General features: G+C 41.1%; 1 protein-coding gene across 20 annotated transcripts in view; it reads left to right on the forward strand.

Moving 5' to 3' along the window:
* Nucleotides 1-22236, forward strand: part of KALRN (kalirin RhoGEF kinase) — a 677424-nt gene that overhangs the window by 315475 nt on the left and 339713 nt on the right. The window lies entirely within an intron of this gene.

The raw sequence follows: 22236 nt of genomic DNA on the forward strand, positions 1-22236 counted from the left end.
CCCACCATGCAGACAGTCCTCAGTGTGGGTGTCACACTGGGCATTGTGCAGAGTGCTACCGCTCACCCAAGGAGGCCACTAGCCCCAGACAGATGTGAGCTGTGGGTGGGGAAGGTGAGACCCTGCCAAGAACTGAAAGAATCTTCTAAAGGACAGGAAAATGGTGGGAGCGCGCCACATCTCTGGGGAAGTGGCAAGTATGTGCTGGAAAGTGAGAGGCCTGGCAGGTGCCAGAAAGACTGAGTCACTAGTGACCTCAAGCCAGAAATACAGATGGATTAGAGCCAACCTATCCAATAAAGAAAGCCTCAGATAGCATCTTTGTGCACAGTTGGTGAGAATGTGAAGTGGTATAGTCTCTGTATGGCAATTCCTCAAAAAATTAAGCATAAAGTCACCATATGATTCAGTAATCCTACTTCTACATTTATACTCAAAAGAATTAAGAGCAGGGATATGAAAAGATTCTTGTACACCAGTGTTCATAGCAGCATCATGTACAATAGCCAAAAGATAGAAGCAACCCAAGTATCCAGATGAAAGGATAAACAAAATGTGGTCCATACACAATGGAATATTATTCAGCCTTAAAAAGGAAAGAAATTGATACATGCTACAACATGAATGACTCTTGAAGACATTATGCTAGGTGAAGTAAGTCAGTCACAAAGGACCAATACTGTATGAGCCCACTTATATGAATTACCTGGAGTAGACACATTCACAGAGAAAGTAGAATGATGGTTGCCAGGGCTAGAGCGGGGTAGGGAGGAATGGAGAGTTATTATTTAATGAGTATCAAGTTTCAGTTTTACAAGATAAAGAGTTCTGGAGATGGATGGTGGTTGTACAGCAATGTGAATCTATTTAATGCCACTGAACTTAAAAACTTTATGTTATATTTATTTTGCCACCACTACAAAAGCAAAAAACTAAGCTTCATCCATACAAGGACCTTCTGCAGAATGGGCTGGATTCTGCCAATGTAATATAGACACAAGCCAAATATTCCTCTGGATGTAGCACAGTCCCAAAACATCTGAGTAGCCAGGCATCCTGGGTGCCTCTGCTGTCTGTTAGCGGGCAAAGGATGGGAGAGGGCCACATGGTCTCCCTGTATGCTGAGTGGGGAGTGTGGTATCTGAGACAAACTATTGGAATAGAGCCATCCTATAGTTGTGTGGTGTTCCTGCCTTTTGTCTGTCCTTTGGGTCAGCCCTTCCTCACTTAGAAAGGATATCCCCAGAGCCAGCCACAGCCCTGGCCCAGCGATCCGCCACCCCTTGCCCTCTTTCTGCTGTAGCCTCAAAGGCAATGCCAGCCTTGGTTATAGGCCCTTGAGGGAACTGTTGTTTTTGTGCATTGTTACAACTGGCTGCCACTGAAACCCTAACATTTCTACCAATTGCTCCCCTAGCTTCTCGCTGATACCTGATAATAAGCCTTTCACAGGGGCAGTGCCTTTCAATTACTAGTAGAGACGCACTCACTTAAATTCATACTAAAGAAAGAATGGACACATTTTTGAGAGCTTACACTTCCATTATATGTTTTAGTTCTCACCAATCCTGAATGATGCATAGGATTAGCCTTGTTTTATAGAAGACAACACTAAAGCTCAGAAAATTCCTCAGTGTCCCCAAGTCATCTGGCTTGTCAGTGGCTCTGCTAGCATTTAAAACGTCTGACTACAGAGTCATGTTTTCACCCTAACTCACTGCTGTCCTTCCTTATTGAAGTATAGGAACTGAGGGTAAAAATCATTTCCAAGTGCCAGTTTGCTCATGAAAAGTACAGGACAAATAGCAAGAGTAAGGGGAGTGGGAAGGAGATGCTGCAGTGGTCATTCCATTTGATGTAGTACATTACAGCCTTTCCTAGGCTCAATCTACTTCTCCCTGTCCTTGTTTTCAGATAAGACTGTGTCTTTCTTAGAGAGAGTTATATCTCTTTTTTTAAAAGGTCTATTTATTTTGAGAGAGAGAGAGGGAGAACCAGAGAGAGAGAAGGATAGAGAGAATCCCAAGCAGGTTCCATGCTGTCAGTGCAGAGCCGCACATGGGGCTCCATCCCATGAACCATGATATCATGACCTGAGCCAATACCAAGAGTCAGACAGTTAACCAACTAATGTGGTTAACCAGCTAACCAACTCATGTGTCCTGAGTTATACTTTCTAAAAGGCTCATGCTTTTAGAAATGTTTCCTCTGGAAAGGGGACAGATGTAGACAACAAAGAGAGCATGTAAGCAAGGGGCCATGAGGTTGCCTTATTGCCCTGTAAATAGGTCTCTAGAGATGCATCTGATAGCCTTGTAATAAATCCTATTTTGTTTTCTCATCCCTACTCTGAGGAAAGGAGTGGGCAGTGGAACTGCCTAGTATCCTGGAATTGGTAGTCCACATAGGAAAACCAACTTGACCATGGCAAAGGCAGATGGACTGTCAGGAGCCTCAGACCTGCTTTGTTCTGTGCAACATGATCATCACACACAAGTGCTGAGAAAGGGGTGATCCAGACAGGAAAGGGGGTGATCCAGACAGGAAAGGGAGTGTTGTCTCTCTCTCTCTCTCTCTCTCTCTCTCTCTCTCTCTCTCTCTCTCTCTCTTGCTTCTATTCTCAATCAAGTGAGGGCCATTGGGAGGGGAGGAGTGGATTTAACCAGAAATTGGACAATTCTTGAGTCAGAGATCAAGCCAAAGCATGGAAATTCTTGTTTCTTGTTTTTTGGATTGCTGATTATGAGATTTAGTCAGGAAGGGCATCGCAAATAGTGTGGTGTAGGAGGCTGGGTGGGGGGGGTCGTTTTTCACCAGTGCTATTTTAAATTTTGTATTTTTATGATTCTTTGACTAAGGCTGACTTGAAACAAAATTTCAAGCACTGATCCTCTAAAAATTAAAGAATTAATTAAAAAATTATCTTGAATCAAAGCAGAAAGAGAGCTGTTGCATCTGTTACAGCTCCTGGGAATCTGCCCTTCTACAGTGAAAAGCAAGCACGCAAGTGGAGAAAATGGTTACCCACAGGAGAAGGTCGAAGGGCAGTGTAAAGGCCTGGAACAAATATGTTTCTATTCTGTAGATAGTGTAAAGACATTTAAGGCAATAATAAATATAAATTATAGCTGTGAAAAATTAATGTAGCAAACTATTACCTGTCAGTAGCATTTAACTTAAATTTTGTGTTTATTAGAGCTTGAAGGAGTTTTAAACAAATTCTTTAACTTTATTTGAAGGAAATGAATGAAGTAGTTATGGTCCTCAGTTCATCCTGCAGATGGCACTCTTTGAATAGTCTACATAGAAGCTGAGCTGAATGAGGAAAGGAGCCACAGTCCTGACCACCTGGCCAGGGAGGCTCCTGACAGGCAGGTGGTGAGAGTCTGGGGCCAAGGATGTACCAGGGATCTGTCTCTATAGATCTTTCTAGTCCAAGATACTGAGATTTTCCATGCCCAAATAGAAGACCTGGGCACTAGCGGGAAACCCTCTGGTCCTGGTATGTACTTGACTCAAGTTGCTGATAAACTCATCACATGAAGAATAAATCAGTCCGTAGAGTAAATCAGATTTCAAAAGACACTTATTATATTTATATATATAAGTAAATATACTACTGTGGCACAGTAGTCATTATCAGAAGTCTAAAACAAGCATAGGGGCACCTGGGTGACTCAGTCATTTAAAAGTCCAACTTTCCCTCAGGTCATGGTTTCATGGTCTGTGGCCCACATTGGGCTCTGTGCTGACAGCTCAGAGCCTGGAGCCTGCTTCAGATTCAGTATCTCTGTCTCTTTCTGCCCTTTCCCCACTCATGCTCTGTCTCTCTCTTTCTCTCTCAAAAATAAATAAACATTAAATAACAGAAAAAAAAATAAAAATAAACAAGCATAGGATGGAGTTTCTGCCAATCACAGCATAACTGTCAGGGGGTAGATGTATCCATATCTTTCCAGGAGGTTGTATGGGGTTTGGTACTGTTATTTTGTCCTGAGATATTTGCTATCACTCAGTAGGAAAGTACTCAAGTGCCTGTGGTTTAGATAGCAGCTGTGCCTGCTCTGTGAGTGGTCTGCTTTATGACCTCATTATCTGAAATGCCAGACTTTCTGTAAGCTAGCTTAGTAAAAAAATTAGCAATCATTTACATTCAAATATATATTATCCAAAATCTCAAAGCACCAAATCACATTTAAGCAGCTAACCATATTAAATAGCGTTAGTGTAACATTTTTGAAAGAACAGACCATTTAAAGAAAGATTTAAAGGAATATAAAAACATAGGCACAATTAAGTACTTCATTCAATAATCTCTGGTTAGTTATTTATCTGACTCTTGCTTTATTCTCACATTTGAATAGAAAACACTTAAAAAAAATCATTCTGGGGGCACCTGGGTGGCTCAGTCAGTTGAGTGTCTTACTTTGGCTCAGGTTGTGAACTCATGGCTCATGAGTTAAAGCCCCGCATTGGGCTCTGTGTGGCACAGAGCCTGGAGCCTGCTTCAGATTCTGTGTCTCCCTCTTTCTCTGCCCTCCCCTGCTCATGCTCTGTCTCTTTCCCTCTTGAAAATGAAATAAACATTTTTAAAAATTAAAAAATCCATTCTGAATCTTGGGGTCAAAATAGGCAAAAATGGAAAGAAAACATTTTAATAGCCCTATCAGTGACCTTACCCATAAAAGATATTCAAAGTAAACAGCTAACCTACTGGAGCTCTAAGGGCAAGTAGAATAGGCAATTCATAGAGATAGAAAGCCCATGCCCTCAGAGTCAGACAGTGGTACTTATCAGTTCCCAAGCCTAATCAAGTCTGTGTTGGTCACCATGATAAATGAAAGAGATATAATAGTTTCTGTCTTGAAGAACTCATGATCCAAATAAAAACATGCAGGAAACATATCCTTTATTTTTAATTTTTAATTTTAAGTAGGCTCCACACCCATCAGGGGCTCACGACCCTGAGCTGTAGAGTCGCATGCTCTACCAACTGAGCCAGCCAGGTGCCCCCATTGGCAGGAAACATATTCTAACTCTCTAAGAAGTCCCATAGTCTGAGAGGAGGCATAATCTTTATTCTTCTAGGGTTTTAAAGAAGCATTTCTAGTGAAACCATTAGTTCGTTTGGTGATCCAGTAAATAGTCCTGCCTAGGAGATGGTATAGTGATCTTTGGAGTACATTCCATCTTTCTTTTCATCCCTGAGATGGTGACCAATTATAGCAACTGCAAATACAAGCAGGAAGAGAAGGTGGCAAAACTTCAATAGTTCCTTTTCACACTCTAGCTTCTTAGATAAGATAAAAGTTTCTTTGGTAGAATAAAAAAATAGTGAGGAAGAAAGCCAAGAAAATGCAGAGAAATTAATGTCATGATGTGGGCAAGTGGAAGAATGTGAAAAAGCAGACAAATGAAATACAGTCTCCCCCTTTGGGTCTTGCATGACATTTGTCCCACTTGAGTATATTCAGGACATTCCCTCCATGAAGCACCAGGGAAAAGTAGCATGAGCTGATGGGAGGGCTCTCATGACCGCTCTCAGGAAGAAGAAAGATATGTTATATTGTGGGTAACTCCCAACCATTGGTTTTTGAAGGTCACTTTATGTGGAAATTGAGAGGGGGTAGGAGGCAATATCTAAGGTAGTATAGCGAGCCTGCCAGGAACCTCTTATTAAGACCATGAATTGTCCCCCACTTCTGCTGCTTCCTGTATGGAACAAATGGCACATTCAGAAGAAAGTGAGACTGCATTCCCCATGACTTGAAGTTCTGGGTAGCAAACTGAAAGACTCAAAAGCGCAGGTGGTGTTTTTATCTTTTGTTCCATGTGATGGAAGTGACTATAGAAAAGAAGGGAGGCATTGAAAAACAAATGGCTGCCTATGTAGATGGTGTTTTAAAAAGTGTTCTGGAATATATCCTACACAGCCAGGATGATGGACTTCTGGCAAGAGGTGAGTGCATCTTATAAAGATTGGGAAAGATTGGGCAGAAAGCTTTGTTGATATATCTATAAAGAATTAAGTGAACTTTGCAGTGGAAGGAGAAAATTATCCCAGTAAAGCCCAAACCAGATATGTGGGGTACCACAGAGGTGACAGAGAAGCATCTTGTGAAGGAAATGCCCTTAGGTCACCTTAGTAGGAAAATACAATACAAATATTTTGCCTGCAAAATGTATATACATATATCAAGAAAAGTCATATGTAACAAACAGTATACTTAAATTTTAATACAAGAATATAAATTATCAAACATTGCTGAGACTTTAGGGTATTTTAACCCATGGTTGCTTTTTTATGATCTGTCCAAAATCAGATGGTGACAGAAGAAAAAATTTTTTTTAAAGACTCATTCTAATTCTCATGAAGGTATATGAGAAAGAATCACATCTATATGAAATCTACAAACCTGAGGGTAGTAAACAATATGGAGAAGTAGTAGACATATGAGAAGGGGTGGGCGGAAAGCCCTGACTGCTGCTAGAGAGGACCATGGTCTGCTCCATCGTATGGGGGATATGGAAATGCGGGTCTGATATGATTTCAATTCTGGTTCAAGGAAAACTATGGTAGTGAGGAGAGCCCTCAAATTTCCTGGCATCTCCCATAAATTTTGTGAGATCTATACGTTGTTGAGAGTGGAGGATTCTACATGGGAGAGAGTGGATCGTTGTAGAAAAGCTCAAAGGAGTGTAGGTTGTGTCTAGTCTCAAGAACTTTGACCTTTAGATGAAAGGGTCTAGACTTTGCTCTTACAACAGAGAGAAATATTAATGTCTTTTGAGTAATGATATAAATTAAAATATAGTTGACTTTTGAACAATTTAGTAGGTTAGACACTAGCACCTGCATAGTCAAAAATCTGCACATAACTTTTTTACTTCCCCCAAACTTAACTGCTAATAGCCTGTTGTTGAAAAGAAGCTTTACAGTTAACTAATACATATTTTTCTGTTTTGTGTATTACATGCTGTACTCTTACAATAAAGTAAACTGAGGAAAAGAAAATGTTAATAAAACTATAAAAAGAAAATACATTTGCAGTACTGTACTGTATTTATTTAAACATGTAAATGGACCCACACAGTTTAAGTTCATGTTAATCAATGGTTAACTGTATAATCTCTAAACCAGAGAAATAAAGATTTCTCTATCCACTGGTTATTTAAATCATATGTAGTATTGTGCCTAATTTGAGAAAATATATATTCAAATGGATATTGAAAAACCATACTGTGATTGTCAGAAGATTGCTGGGATAGTGAAGTTGAAGTAACTGTATATATTCAGTCTTGAGTAAATAATGTTTTATGGAAGGCAGGGGTTTGAAGTCTTCCTGTTAGAAGACATAAGGGTGGAAGGGATAGTGAAGCCAATTTTAGCTTAATTCAGGTATAACTTCTAACCCATGGTTGCTTTTTTATGAGCTGTCCAAAATCAGAATGATACTGTGTGCTTCATATCACTGGAGGTTTTCCAGGAGAGGTGACCCTTTATTCCCTTAGGATATAAACATCCTCAAGTCCTTCTTACCTTAAAAACAACAACAAAAGAATAAAAAGAAACTTAGACTTTGAGAGAAGAGTCTGTATTTGCCATCTCTACTTCCTCACCTCCTAGATGCCCTTTGACCCCTGCCATTGGACTTCTGTTTCCTCTGGGCAACTGAGGTTAATTTTACCAAAGTCTTCCTTTTTTCAAATATTAATTTGAATATATTTGAATATTTGAAAATATTAATTTTAATATTAATATTCAAATATTAATTGGTCTTCATGAAGCATTTGACCATGTTGACCACCTCCTCCCTTTTAAATTCTCTTCTCCCATCTTTTCCATGACATCATGCTCTCTTGGTTTCCTTATGTCATTCTGGTTGGTCCTTCTTAGACTCTTCTTCCTTTCCCCCAGGATTTCCTCAGACTGGCTCTTCTCACTGTACACTCCATGCATGATTTTATACTCTTTCCTAGCCTCAGCTGTCACCCCTAGTCTGATGGCTACAAATCCTTGTCTTGTCTCTGACCTCACCCTTGAACAACCTATTCATAAACTCATTGACTCTCTGGACACCTCCACTTTGATTTCTCAGATGGTTCTCAAACCCACTGTATCCCAAATTTATTTTATCATCTCCTATCCCTTCTAGGTACGCTCTTGCTTCTGTGTTCCCCATACCAGTAAAGGGTACCAACTGCTCAGTTTCTCAAGCCAAAAACTTGGGAGTCATTCTTGACTCCTCCTTTGCTGTCACCTTCATGAGTCTATTGCAAAGTCCTACTGATGCAATACCTCATTATCTCTTGCTTGGTTTATTGCATTATCCTCCTTTCCCCGACTCCAGTCGTTGTTGCCTTAAATCCTTTCCCTCACTGCCACAAGAGTGGTTTTCCTAAAATGCACACCTCATCATGCTACTCCATCAGTTACGGAACTCATAGATGGCTTCCCATTAGGATAAAGTTCAAACTATCAGTATCATAAACCTTTTATGATCTGGCTACTGCCTCTCTGGCTTTATCTTTTACCCTTCATGGGCTCCCTCTACCCCACCCTATACTTCTGCTGTCCTGTTATGAACCTGAATATGCCATGCTCCCAAGTTTCAGTGCTATTTGCCCTTTCATCACTCCCATTTATTTAAGTCGGACGTCCCCTGATAAACTTCTATTCATCTTTAAACACTCATCTCAAGTATCATCTCTTCTAGGAAGAGGTGGCCTCCATTGTTTGTGTTGAATGCCCCTTTGCTAGGATCCACTTATTTTGGTCACATCCCTGTCATGGTAGTTATCACACAGTGTCATGATTAATTTTATGCCAGCCTCATTCCTCAGCTGGACTGTGACCTTCCTTAGAAAAGGAATTTTGTCTCATTAGTCTTTTTATCTCAGTGCCCATCACAGTGGGCCTAACATCCAATTGGCACTTGAACAAGTAAATGAATGGTACAGAGAGGATTACTTTGTAGGGTGGATATCAAGTCAGGATATCCCTGAGATCCCTTCCAATTATAAGAATGACAAATGGAAGAGAAGTGGATTAGATGAACATTCATAAGAAGACAAACCCAAGAACCATATAGGCTGGGGCCTGAGAGCCACCCTGTTAGAATTACTGAGACTGTTCCGAGCTAGGATCAACCTGGACAGCCCTAGCCCAGGATCTGACACTTGGGAAGTAGCATTTTTTGAGTCAAATTTTGAGTGAGTTTTTTAGACTCTAATGTGTTTTTTTTAATTGAAAAAAAAACTAAAAAATTATTTCAGATGAACCAATCTTGACAAGAGGATATGGTAATCCTTACTATGTGTATTTCCCCAGCCCCACTAAGTTTCCATGATTTTTCCAGCTGGGATAGCTACCATCACACCATACCTTTAACCCTCTTCCTCTGCTAGTTTATATGTAGTGAAGTTCTTTTCCTCTTGCAAAAATTCTCCTTTTTGAGAGATGAATGATATTGTCCTTTTTCAGAAGGATTTTAAAGGCAACAAAAAGTAAATTAGACAAAAGAAGTATACTGACTACTGATTTTGTGTTCAGTATATTAATTTTAAGTTCAAAACAAGTCATCTAGTCATACTTATTTTCATTCAGTGTATCATGTTCATTGATAGACATTTTTTGCTGCTTCCTGTTGAAGATACCCTAATACCAACAACAATCATGACAGTAGCATAACACTTACTGAGTCCTCTCTGTGTGCTGGACATTGTTCTAATTATTTTTTCTTATATTCCTCATAACTTCAGTGTACTTCTTATAATCCTCATAACTTCAGTGAGTTAGGTATTTCTTTCTTTTTCAGTATTTTTTATTCAAGTATAATTCACATGCAGTCTTATTTTAGTTTTAGGTGTACAATGTAATAATTCAGCAATTCTGTACATTTTTCAGTGCTCATAAATATAAGTTTCTATTAGTCTCCTTTATCTATTCCACCCATTTCCCCACCCACCTCCCTTCCAGCAACCATCAGTTTAGTCTCTGTATTTAAGAGTCCATTCTTGGGGCGCCTGGGTGGCGCAGTCGGTTAAGCGTCTGACTTCAGCCAGGTCACGATCTCGCGGTCTGTGAGTTCGAGCCCCGCGTCAGGCTCTGGGCTGATGGCTCAGAGCCTGGAGCCTGTTTCTGATTCTGTGTCTCCCTCTCTCTCTGCCCCTCCCCCGTTCATGCTCTGTCTCTCTCTGTCCCAAAAATAAATAAACGTTGAAAAAAAAAAAAGAGTCCATTCTTTTGTTTGTCTCTTTTTTTTCCCTTTTTTTCATTGATTTTGCTTCTTAAATTCCACATGTGAGTACAATCATATGGTATTTGTTCCAGACTGACTTCTCTCATTTAGCATTATACCTTCTAGGTTCATCTATGTTGTTGTAAATGGCAAGATTTCGTTCTTTTTTAGGGCCAAGTAATATTCCATTATATATATTAATATTATATATTAAAATTCCATTAAGAGTCTTTAAAATATATTTTAATATATATTAATTTTCCATATAATAATATGGGTTTGGGTTACTTCCGTATCTTGGCTAGTGTAAATAATGCTGCAATAAATATAGGGGTGTGTATATCTTTTTGAATTAGTGTTTCTATTTTATTTGGATAAATACTCAGTAGTGGAATTACTGGATCATATGGTAATTCTACTTTTGATTTTTTGAGGATCCTCCACACTATTTTTCATAGTGGATACACCAGTCTGCATTCCCACCAACAGTGCACGAGAGTTCTTTTTTCTCCACATCCTTGCCAACACTTCGTGTTACTTATGTTTTTTATTTTAGCCATTCTGACAGGTATAAAGTGGTTTTTGTGGTCCTTGTGGTTTCAATTTGTATTTCCCTGGTGATTAGTGATATTGAGCATATTTTCATGTATCTGTTGGCCATTTGTATGTTTTCTTTGGAAAAATATGTATTCAGGTCCTCTGCTCATTTTTTAACTGGATTGTTTGGGGTTTTTTTTGGGGGGGGGTGTTGAGTTGTATAACTTTTTATATATTTTGCATATTAATTCCTCATTAGATATATAATTTGAAAATATCCTCTCTCATTCAGTAGGTTGCTTGTTTGTTTTGTTGACGTTTTCCTTCACTGTGCAAAGCTTTTAATTTGGTGTGGTACCAGTAGTTGAATTTTGCTTTTGTTTCCCTTACTTGAGGAAACATGTTTAGAAAAATGTTTCTATAGCCAATGTCAAAAGAATTACTGCCTATGATTTCTTCTAAGAGTTTTATGGTTTCAGTTCTCACATATAATCCATTTCGAATTTATTTTTATATGTGGTATAAGGAAGTGGCCCAGTGTCATTCTTTTGCATGTAGCTGTCCAGTTTTCCCAGAACCAGTTGTTGAAAAGACTGTTTTTTCCCTTTATATATTCACCTGAAGTGGGGCTCATGTTCACCTGAAGCAGGGCACGAGTTCACCCGATGTGGGACGCGAACTCGCAAACTATGAGATCATGACCTGAGCCAAAGTCAGATGCTTAACTGACTGAGCTACCCAGGCACCCCTTCATTTCCATTTTCTAGCACAGACTGGTGGACTACACTTTTGTCTCTTTCCTTTCACCTTTTGCTCAGGTCAGACTATAACTAAACGTTTTAGTTTCCCAAATCAACTCCCCTTGATAGCTACCCAAGCCCATTTGAGAGTTCCCTCTCAGCTGTGATTTCCTAGCTATTGGGATGTATGGTATAGTGAAGAGAAGCGTAGCATTTGGAATCAATCTGTTCTTTCCTTTTATTGGCTTTGCACCAGTCACTTAATTTTTCTGAGCCTCAGTAACCTTCTCTAAAATGGAGATAGTGACACCTACCCTGAAGAGTGATATGACAGTTAGAAATAACATATGGAGGGCACCTGGGTGGCTCAGTCAGTTAAGCATCCACCTCTTGATCTCGGCTCAAGTCATGATCTCACTGTTTGTGGGTTTGAGCCCCTCATCGTGCTCTGTCCTGACAGTATGGAGCCTGCTTGGGATTCTGTCTCTCCCTCTCTCTGCCCCTCCCCACCCCTCTCAAAATAAATGAATAGCTTAAAAAAAAAAAAAAGAAAGGACCTATGGCAAGTATGTAATAGAGAATTTGGTTCATAGGAGGTGCTTGATTAATAGTGGCCTTTGTGGCAGCAGTGGTCGCCATGGTAGTGTGGGTGATAGGATACATCTAAGCCTCATTCCCTTCCCTAGGTTATCAAGTACCCTGCTGTCATCTCTCAAGAGTCAGCTTAGTGGGGTCTGCTTAACTATGTTGGAAAGTGTAGGTCTATCCTTTGAAGTGGCCAGATGCAAGGGGACAGATCAGCTATGGGTACTGAGAAGTCTGACCCTCAGGTTAAACATTATGGAAGAAATGGCCATCTAATATGACCAGTCAGAACCAAGGTAGCAAATGGCATAAACGTGCATTCTGCCTGTGGTTGATAGATACGGGGTACCCAGCACTGGGCATCCAGGAGCGAATGTGTTCAGAGATCCAAAGAGGAGAATGGACAGTTTGCAAGGCTCTAGCCACTAGGCTGCAAGTTGGAGGCAAGGTTACTGGGACACCAGTAAGGAAGGGCTGACTCCTAGGGATAGGACAAAGTCTAGTTATCAAAACGGGGCACCAGGGCAGGGCTAGATGGTTGCCAAGAGGACCTGATTTGTAGGTCTTTTGGTGAGATGTGTGATTCCATTTTATTTCTGTAACTGGGCTGGAGCTGAGCTTGCCATGGGGTCCCAGAAAAGGGAGAAGGAGGAAAAGAAAGACTGAGCACCAAGTGAGAGCACTCTCTACTCTAATGAATTCTCTGACTCAGTGCCCTCCTTACAAGGGTACCAAGAGTGTAACCACTAGAGTTTCACAATGTGACAACATATTTACCATGCACAGTAACAACAACACAGGGAAGAGAAGAATAAAGTTACTGTCTCTCAGAAAGAACTGACATGGTTTAGAAAGGAAACAGGGAAGGCTGTTCCAGAGGAAAGCTCTTCTGTCTGCCCAGTATTGATTCTGAAAGCAAACCATTTATTATCATGTCTTCCAATAATTAATTTCAGCACAGGTCAACCTGCCCAGGTGAAGAGAAACCAAATTGATTTCCTTTCTCTTCCCTCTTCTTTCCATTTCTGTGACACCCTGAGCAGAGTGGACCTCAGAAGCGTGCTTGCCGCCCTAGAAGCCAGCTCTGGCTGGGCTGAAAGTTAGAGGGAGTGCTGATGGATTTGCATACAGGGGATAAAAATATTTTGAAACATATCTGCAAGCATCAAAGAATGAGTAATAATAATAAATGCCATTTATGTAACACATGACTTTACAAGGAATATTTCATTTAATCTTTGAAATCACTCTACAGAGTAGATGTTAATTCATCCTCATTTTCCCGATGAAGAATCAGGCCCAAAGAAGGCCATTCAAGTGCAGGAGGCAAAATTTGAACCCAGGCAGGCTCACCCCAAAGCCCACACTTATACCCCATTGGAGTATGGGAAAAAACTGAGCTGATTTAATGATCCTTTTGGGAATTTATTTATGTTCTTTATTTTTTTTTAATTTTTAATGTTTATTTATTTTTGAAGGAGAGAGACAGAGTGTGAGTGGGGGAGGGGCAGAGAGCGAGGGAGACACAGAATCTGAAGCAGGCTCCAGGCTCTGAGCTGTCAGCACAGAGCCCAACGCAGGGCTCGAACTCACGAACCCCAAGATCATGACCTGAGCCAAAGTCGGACACTCAACTGACTGAGGCACCCCTATATTCTTTATTTTTAATTACAAAATCACACATATTTAATATAGAAAAGCAGACAAACAAGTAGGAACAAAAACAGTCTACCCACTCAGTTGTCTAACAGTTGCTAATACATTGGTGTTTATTCTTCCAGATATTTTTCTCTATATAGAGTATGTGGGTATGTTGATCAATGCTACCTATCGCTATGGTATTGCAGATTACCGTGGTAGTCTACAATGTTATTTTTTTTTCTGGTGAAGTCTCTAATATTAAGACTTCTTACTCTTCCCCAGATTCAAATAATTTATAATTATAGACTATTTAAACCAGGTACACATATACATATGTAAAGAGAAGCAAAATAAGCACTGAAAAGGGAGGGCTGGGTTTAAGCCAAGGATTCAGAATCTTCTCCCAAGAAAAACCTTCAGAAAATGGCAATTTATGAATGCCCTCCAAGCCTTTCCTGTTCCCCACAGTAGATGCCTATACATTACAATGCCTTGAGGACTTTCTTTTTTCTTTTTTCTTTTTTTTTAATGTTTATTTTTGAGAGAGAGAGAGAGACAGACAGACAGAGTGCAAGCAGGGGAGGCACAGAGAGAGAGGGAGACATAGAATCTGGAGCAGGCTCCAGGCTCTGAGCTGACAGCTCAGAGCCCAAAGTGGGGCTTGACCTCACGAACCAGGAGATCATGACCTGAGCTAAAGTCAGACACTCAACCGACTGAACCACCCAGGTGCCCCCCTTGAGGACTTTCTGAGTCCTTAAAACCTGGCTGTGGTAGAGGGTGGTGACTGTGGTGTGGGGTGTGGAGGTGTGGGGGGGCACTTCAAAACAGTAGCCTTTGTAGCCTCTTTCCCCCTCCTCTTTCCTTCTCCTTCGCTCCTCCCTCCTCCTCTTTGTTTCCCCTTCATGTCTGTCCCATCTTCTCCTGGGACACACTTTCCTGAAATAGGGATTCTAGTCAGGGTCCAGGATACAGCGCGTAGCTCTGGTCCAAGAGTACTTTCAGGTAGGCAGTGTTTTCCAGGACCCCTGAGAGCTCCGTGAGGTAAACACTCCTTTGCTGCAGCATTTGGGGTGTTGGAGCAAATCAGAAGCATCTGGGCTGAAGGGTAAGGGCTTCTGAGAACTTGCTGGTAGATGGGGCAGCTGGGGCAGGTAACAAGTACCAGGAACCAGTACCTAAGAGCCTCTGAGAGGCTTCAGGCTGTATGTTACACAAACCAAAAAATAAAACACATATCACCAACAAGAATAACCCACCAAGCAGATAAATCTTTTTTTTTTTTTCCCTCTGCCAGTGAGCAACTGGAGGCATTTTCATGAGCTAATTTTATTTGGAATACATTTTTAAAAGGAGAAAAGTCCACTGCCAAGTTCTAAAAGGAACAAAGCATTACATCTGAGTTATTCCACCTGGAAAGAAAGGCAGGTTTGGGACAGAGGGAGCTGAACTCTTGTGGTATCCTATAGTATCAGGGGACATACAAGCCTCATTGGGATCGGCTTTGTTTGTCTTGGGATACACAGGCAAATGCCCAGCCAGCCCAGGGCATGCCCTTTGGGTTTCAGAGACTAGTGCAGCTGTCCCACTACATTCTAGATGCTGACAGCCCTAAACACTGGCAACCTCAGCTTTAATTACATATCTCCATGGTGTTTCACACTGTGGGCTATTTTGTACAATATATCTGGGTTTCAACAATGCCAAGTATGGCTTGAAATAACTCTAGTGGACGTTAGTCCGTCATATGCTTAGAATTTGAAAATAACATCGAGGGAAGGGGGCAGTGAGGCTAAAAAGAGAACTCCAATTCCATGTGATAGACATGTTTCAGTTTTCTTCTTTATGAGGCTTGGACTCTGCCTAAAATCATGGACTCTTTAATTTCTTGGGAATTCACAAGGTCAGTCTGATTTGCTTGTTAAAATACAGCTACAGAGAGAGTGTTATTTAGATGCAAATCTTGGGTCTGACCCACCCACCATAGTTGTCACTCTGATAAAAGTTTTACAAGTTTATGAAGTTAGAAGGGTTTGAGGTTCTTTTTCCAAGAAATTACATTCCATCATGGCTTCAGGTGGCCAGATGATTTGGCTGCATGACGCGACACAGGTTAATTTCCTAGATTCTCTTTCCTTAGTCAATGCCTTACATGAAGGCCAGTTAATAATTAGTACCATTATCTCCCCATCAGTTAAATAGGAGTTACAGATTCTTCTTCCCTTCTTCCTTATGGGAGGCAAAAGATCCAGTGAGAAGGGTTCAGGGATTGGAACGCCTGGGTTAGAAGGCCTAGGCCTACTCCAGCTGCACATGTAGGTCACTTAACCTTGCCAAACCTCATATCTACATCCATAAAATGGGAACAATATTTATTCCATCATAGTCAAAGTAGGCATTAAATGAAATAACGTACTTAAAAGCACGTAAAGTCTAGAGCAGAGAGCAGATGTAAATTATCATCATTATTATTTGGGGGATATAGTGACAGTAGATGAGATCATGTCTGGAACACACTTAGAAAAGAGGAACTAAAGATATAGAAAAGATTGATGATATTGCCCCGTACTGGGTGTCTCCCAAGAGAGAGAATGTGCTGACTAGTCTCCGAGTTTAACTGAACTCTTCATGCCCCAGGCTTCTTACACTGTTTAAGGGCCAGGATCCCATGCAGAGCAGGAGTTAGCAGGGGAGACTTTCCACATCCTAAAGCTAAAGCTGTTGATTTAATGAGCTTTGTTCTCATGTTTATATAAGTGTAGATCTGTGAGACTTTGGGGTCAAAAGTGGATTTTGGAAGTGAAAATGGAAACAGCATGATGCTTTGTATATAGTGTACTCTGGCCACTTATCTTACCTGCCCTTCTAACCAGAGAGAACAGAGAAGCCCTGCTCCCAGTGACCTGCTCAGCAGCGAGCAGTACTGCCCCCAATGCATGCCCGCCCCTCCCAGAGAGCCCTGTAGGTCTACTGTGGCTCTAGCACCCACCTTTTTGGGACTCGGTGAGATTATTTGTGACCTGCTAGACCCTGTCTCCTAGCTGGCTTGCTGCTCTTCATTGTGTCACTATCCACATAACCCCATTGCTTAACTTGCCCCTTGTAGCACTGAGGGTGAGTTTGCATGGAATTTCTTGCTGAGGCTTTCATAACTCTGAGGATTATGGGCACAGGCTAGGGTCATAGAAGATAGCTCTTGGCCTGTGAAAGTTGGGACCATTCAAGGGCTCCAGATGATGCAGTGAATGATGGGAGGTGAACCTGAACCTCATGATCCCTGTCTCACAGTCCCGTCTGCAGCTACTTGGATTCTGCACTTTCCTTTGACAGTCCTGTGCGGGGAAACGCTGATCTCCCACAGCCTCTCTCAACCAACTGAGGAAATGCTCCAATGGGTGAGCCTCTTCACGTAAATTCCTCAGGCTAGGAAATGGGAAGAACATGTTGTTTTCTCTTTGAAAGTACGCCCGGGTCTTGGCCCACAGTCTGCGGTGGACAGTCCTTGGTGGTAACGGTCTGCGGCTTGTCCCACAGAGACCAGGGAACTGAGTTCTCTGACTCCTGAACTGTGCTTCTCCAAAGACAGATGACTTTTCCTCCTGGAGAGCCCTTAGCCACCCCTGCTATGTACCCCCAGCGAGCTTTCAATATTCAACCGTGACTCAAAGGAGAAACCCTCAGGACTCTCTTAGCTCCCTGCCAAAGCCCCTCATGTCATCCTGACCTCCTAATCTGGACTTTTGCTCAAGCCATTCCCATGCCTGGTAGATTCCTCCCCTTTGCCTTCACACTTTAGACTTTAAAACTGGCTCCAAAATTGACCTCCTTCTGAAAACTTCTCCAGGCTTATCCATCTTACCCAATCATGTTGTTACTAGTGTGCCCTCAGCATTATATCACTACTTTGTACCTCTGTCACACCTCATTTCTTTTGTGTCCTTGGACAATGAACTCTTCTACATAATTTAATTTCATAGAGAATCAAGGCTTAACTAACCCTAAGTGCTTTGTGCTACAACTTTACATTTCACATTTATTGATGGTAAACTTTCTGAAATATAGTATAAACTCTCCCTTCCTTGTATATAAAGCATTCGGAATATAATTCACTTTTTTTTGGATGCTTTAGGGACATGGCAATGTTCACTAATTCCAGTCATGAGTAGAGACACCCCCAGGGCCATGCAGAGGCTAAGGTTTTCCTTTCCCTCCTCACTGATGGTTTTTCCCAACACTGCAGTAGCCTTCCGGGGGCAGGGGGGCATAATCAGGGAATTCGGCCCCTCAAGCAGTATGTGTCACTCCCTGTGGGCCCTGGAGCAGTCCTGTGGCTAACAGTCATATTTCTCCTGAATGATGATGATGATGATGATTTTTTTTAATTTTTTATTATTATGTTTATTTATTTTGAGAGAGAAAGAGATTATGTGTGTGTGTGTGTGTGTGTGTGTGTGTGTGTGTGTGTGTGTGTGTGTGAGAGTGAGTGGTGGAAGGTCAGAGGGAGAGGGAGACACAGAATCTGAATCAGGCTCCAGAGCTGTCAGCATAGAGCCCAACAAGCCGTGAGATCATGACCTGAGCCATGGTCAGACACTCAACCGACTAAGCCACCCAGGTGCCCTGATGATGATGATGATGATTTTAATGGTACACCTGCAGAAGGTGAGATGCAAGCAACTTAGGCTTTCTAAAGTCACCGAAATCCCAGTCCTAGAATGGACTAGTGAGACTGGAAGAGGGAAGATGATTCTAGAACTGGATCTCTCCTGTTACTGCTTTCACTTATGCATCATACTATCTTTATTTTGATGATTTTTATTTAAAGGGCTCCAGGCATTTCAATCCACACCAGCTTGTCAGTTTCATAGACAGCAGCATCCAAAGACTGACTCCTGCCTGTCAGTGTGCAGCTGTCAGCTCATGCCACAGGCATTAAATGGCTTTGATATTTATATGACGGTGATGGGGAAGTCTTTCAACCAAACCATACGGCCCTATTCCAGACAGAGGCTCTTGGAGTTATTGTCCAAAAGCCTGTTTCACTTTTAAGTATTTTCAAATTTGACATGTCTCTTACTTCTGACTGCTGAGGAAAACAACTCAGGGTCATGGGTAGTTGATGCTGGCATTGTGCCCAGGGAGAATAATTTCTAGGACTTCATAGGTGATTATTTTTAACTGGATCTTTTTTGCATATATATGCCATGCCAAAATCATGTTACTTCTAAGCTATGATAAGCAATTTCATAAACACCAAACTGAGAAAGATGACATCTCTGACTAGGGTTGCAGAGAGATTTTACATTTTTTGTAATTATATATTTCACTGTGGTTGGTCTAACATTAGTGTCTTCAGGATCCAGAGCTAGGAAATGCACCCATCTCTAAGCTAAATACATGGGTAATGAGGGGGCGCCTGGGTGGCTCAGTCAGTTGAGCCTCTGACTCTTGATTTTAGCTCAGGTCATGATCTCACAGTTTCATTGGTTTGAGCCCCACATCAGGCGTGGAGCCTGCCTGAGATTCTCCCTGTCTCTCTGCCCCGTCTCTGTGCTTACTCTCTCTGTCTCTCTCAAAATAAATAAATAAACTTTAAATTACAAATATCTTGTAATTGAATCTATTTATATTTCTAAATATAGTTGGTTCACAAAAATATATTAGATCCTTATCTTTTCCCTTAAAATTTCTTTTATTTGGTATTTTTCATATTTTGAAAGAGATTCCTGTTTGTTGTAATAACAAGTGAAATATTGCAAAGATATATATAAATAGAAATGCTAATTATCTCTTTACTCCTACTTCCCAATCCCTCCCTTCCAAGGTAATCACAGTTATCTTGCACATCTTTCTTCTTACACATACAAAAATGAGCAAATGTATATAGATATAAAAATTTGTTTATTTTTTGTTGTAATTTCTAAAGAATGCATATATTATTTTTATACTTTGGCTTTTCCATTTTTTTTTGTTTATGAAATTAACACATGTTCATCATGGATGTGGAAAACAAGAAAATAGTGGAAAAGAAAAATCATTCCTAATATCACTTAGAGATAATTATATATAAACTATTAATGTTTATTGGCAAATTTCTATTTAGCACAGCAGAGTGCAAAGAGCATTTTGCTTGGGGTGAAACGAATACAAATTCCAGACCAGTATATGCCATTCACCAGCTGTGGGAGCTTGCTCAAGTTTTTTTTTTCTTTCCAAAGCTCACTTTTCTTATCTGTAATTTAAGATAATGACGTAATCTACCACATGTAATAATGTTTGTAAGTGGATCCAAAACTAGCAGCTATCATGATCAGTGGTAGTTTTTTTGATAGATAGATAGACAGACAGACAGACAGACCATATGTTGGTTTACCTTCCTTCTTCATTTAATATTACATTAGGAACACTTGCTCAGATCACCGAATAGTCTTCAAGACATAATTGTAATGACTGCATCATGTGGCTGTACCATAATGTGGTGAGCCAATCTCCTATTATTGAACATTTTGGTTATGTCTACACGTCGGCAAAAGACGAGATTTATTTATCAGCTCGAAATTTCAGCCCAAGCTTTGAACCCTGCCCTTAGATGAGTGGTTTTAACTTTAGATCGTGGCTGCCATTATAGCTTTTAAAAAATATGCTGCCAGATGCCACCCCCCCAACCCCATTCTAATTTGAGTAACATGAGGTAGGGCCTATGTCTTGCTTTTCTCCTGCAATCTCCTTTATCTACCTCCTCACCCTGTCCTATAAGAACCACAGTACTAGATGATTTCTTAAACCTTCTGCCATCTGCAGATTATCAGGAAAGCACTGTAAGCTGAGGACATTGTATGGTCTTCCTCACTAGGGCTTCCTCTGTGGTCTTATGACCTAAAACAGTGGTTCTCAACTAGAAGGCAATTTTGCCCCCCAGGGGACATATGCGATGTCTGGGGCATTTTTTGTTTATTACATCTAGGGAAGGGATTGCTGTTACATCTGGGTACAGGCCAAGGATGCTGCTAAATGTTCTATAGTACAAAGAATAGCCCCTGTATTAGTTTCCTAGGGCTACTGTAATAAAGTACCATAAGCTAGGTGGCTACAAATAATAGAAATGAATGGTCTCATAGTTCTGGAAGCTGGAAGTCTGAGATCAAGGTATCAGCAGGGCTCGTTCCTTCTGAGGGCTGGGAGGGAGAATCTGTTCCAGGCCTCCCTCCTAGAGTTTGATGCTTTACTGGCTATCTTTGGTGTTCCTTGGCTTGTAGCTGTATCGCTCCAGTCTTGGCCTTCATGTCATATGGTGTTCTCTCTGTGTCTGTATCTTCACATGGCCATCTTTTTTTTTTTTTTTCCTATGGTGAAAAAATTTATATTTAGAATTAGCCAGCTGGACTCAACTTAGATGATCCCAATTTTGTTGGCAACATCCAAACATCATAGTCAGGAGCCAAACATATGCCTTCTTCTTTCCATCAGACCTGATCAGGGTGTTGACCTTGGTCACCTCAATGTCATAGAGCTTCCTCATAGCCTGTTTGATCTGGTGCTGGTTGACCTTGACATCCAGGTGAACACAAGTGTGCTGTTGTTTTCTGTTTTCTTCATGGCTGAGTAGGTAGAGGGAACTTGATGGTATAGTGGTCAAGCTTGTTTCTCCTGAGGGCCTTCTTTCAAGGTTATATGGGCTGCTTTTGGAGACAGTGTCTTGGTCTTCAGAAGGTAGGTGACATGCAGATCTTTTTTTGTGTGACAATGGATACCTTTCAGCACTGCTTTCTTAGGTTTCAAAGCCTTTGCTTTGGGTTTGGCTTGGGGGCAGGGGCCCCTTCCTTCACTTTTGGACCATCTTAATAAAAACGGTTTCCAAGGCCACAGACCATTTTTTATAAGGCTACCAGTCATATTGGATTAAAGCCCACCCAGTTTCAATATGACCTCATCTTCACAAATTGCATCTGCAATGACACTATTTCCAAAAGATGGTCACATTCTCAGGTACTAGAGATTAAGGCTTCGACATAATCTTTTTGGAGGAACAGAATTCAACCTGTGACAGTCTCCCAAACAAAGAATTATCTGGCCCAAAATGTTAATAGTGTTACTGTTGAGAAACACTTTCCATATAATCTGTAGATCAAACCCAAGGAGGTAGGTCAAGGTAAGAATAGGGCAGGTAGGAGCGGTCCAGGGTCTACAAAGATGGAAAGTGAACAGGAACACCATCAGTCAAGAGGGTCAGTGACCTCTGCTCTTGCATCAGAGGCTGTGGGCCTCTTGTAGATCTGTACAGACATGGGCAGCTGCGATCCACAGGGCTGTATGTGACCAAGAGGAAGGAAGGACATGAAGGGGCACTATACTAACTGGGCTGAAGCAGAAGTGTAGGTGGGTCAGAGCCTCTGCTTTGTTAACCCATTATCTGACCCCCATTTCCCTGGGTCAGGCCCAGCCTTTCCCTGTCTATCCCCTTCAGGATGGGGACAGAAGAAAAAAGTAAATCC

The sequence above is a fragment of the Prionailurus bengalensis genome, chromosome C2 (assembly GCF_016509475.1).
Source record: "Prionailurus bengalensis isolate Pbe53 chromosome C2, Fcat_Pben_1.1_paternal_pri, whole genome shotgun sequence".
Classification (NCBI taxonomy): domain Eukaryota; kingdom Metazoa; phylum Chordata; class Mammalia; order Carnivora; family Felidae; genus Prionailurus; species Prionailurus bengalensis.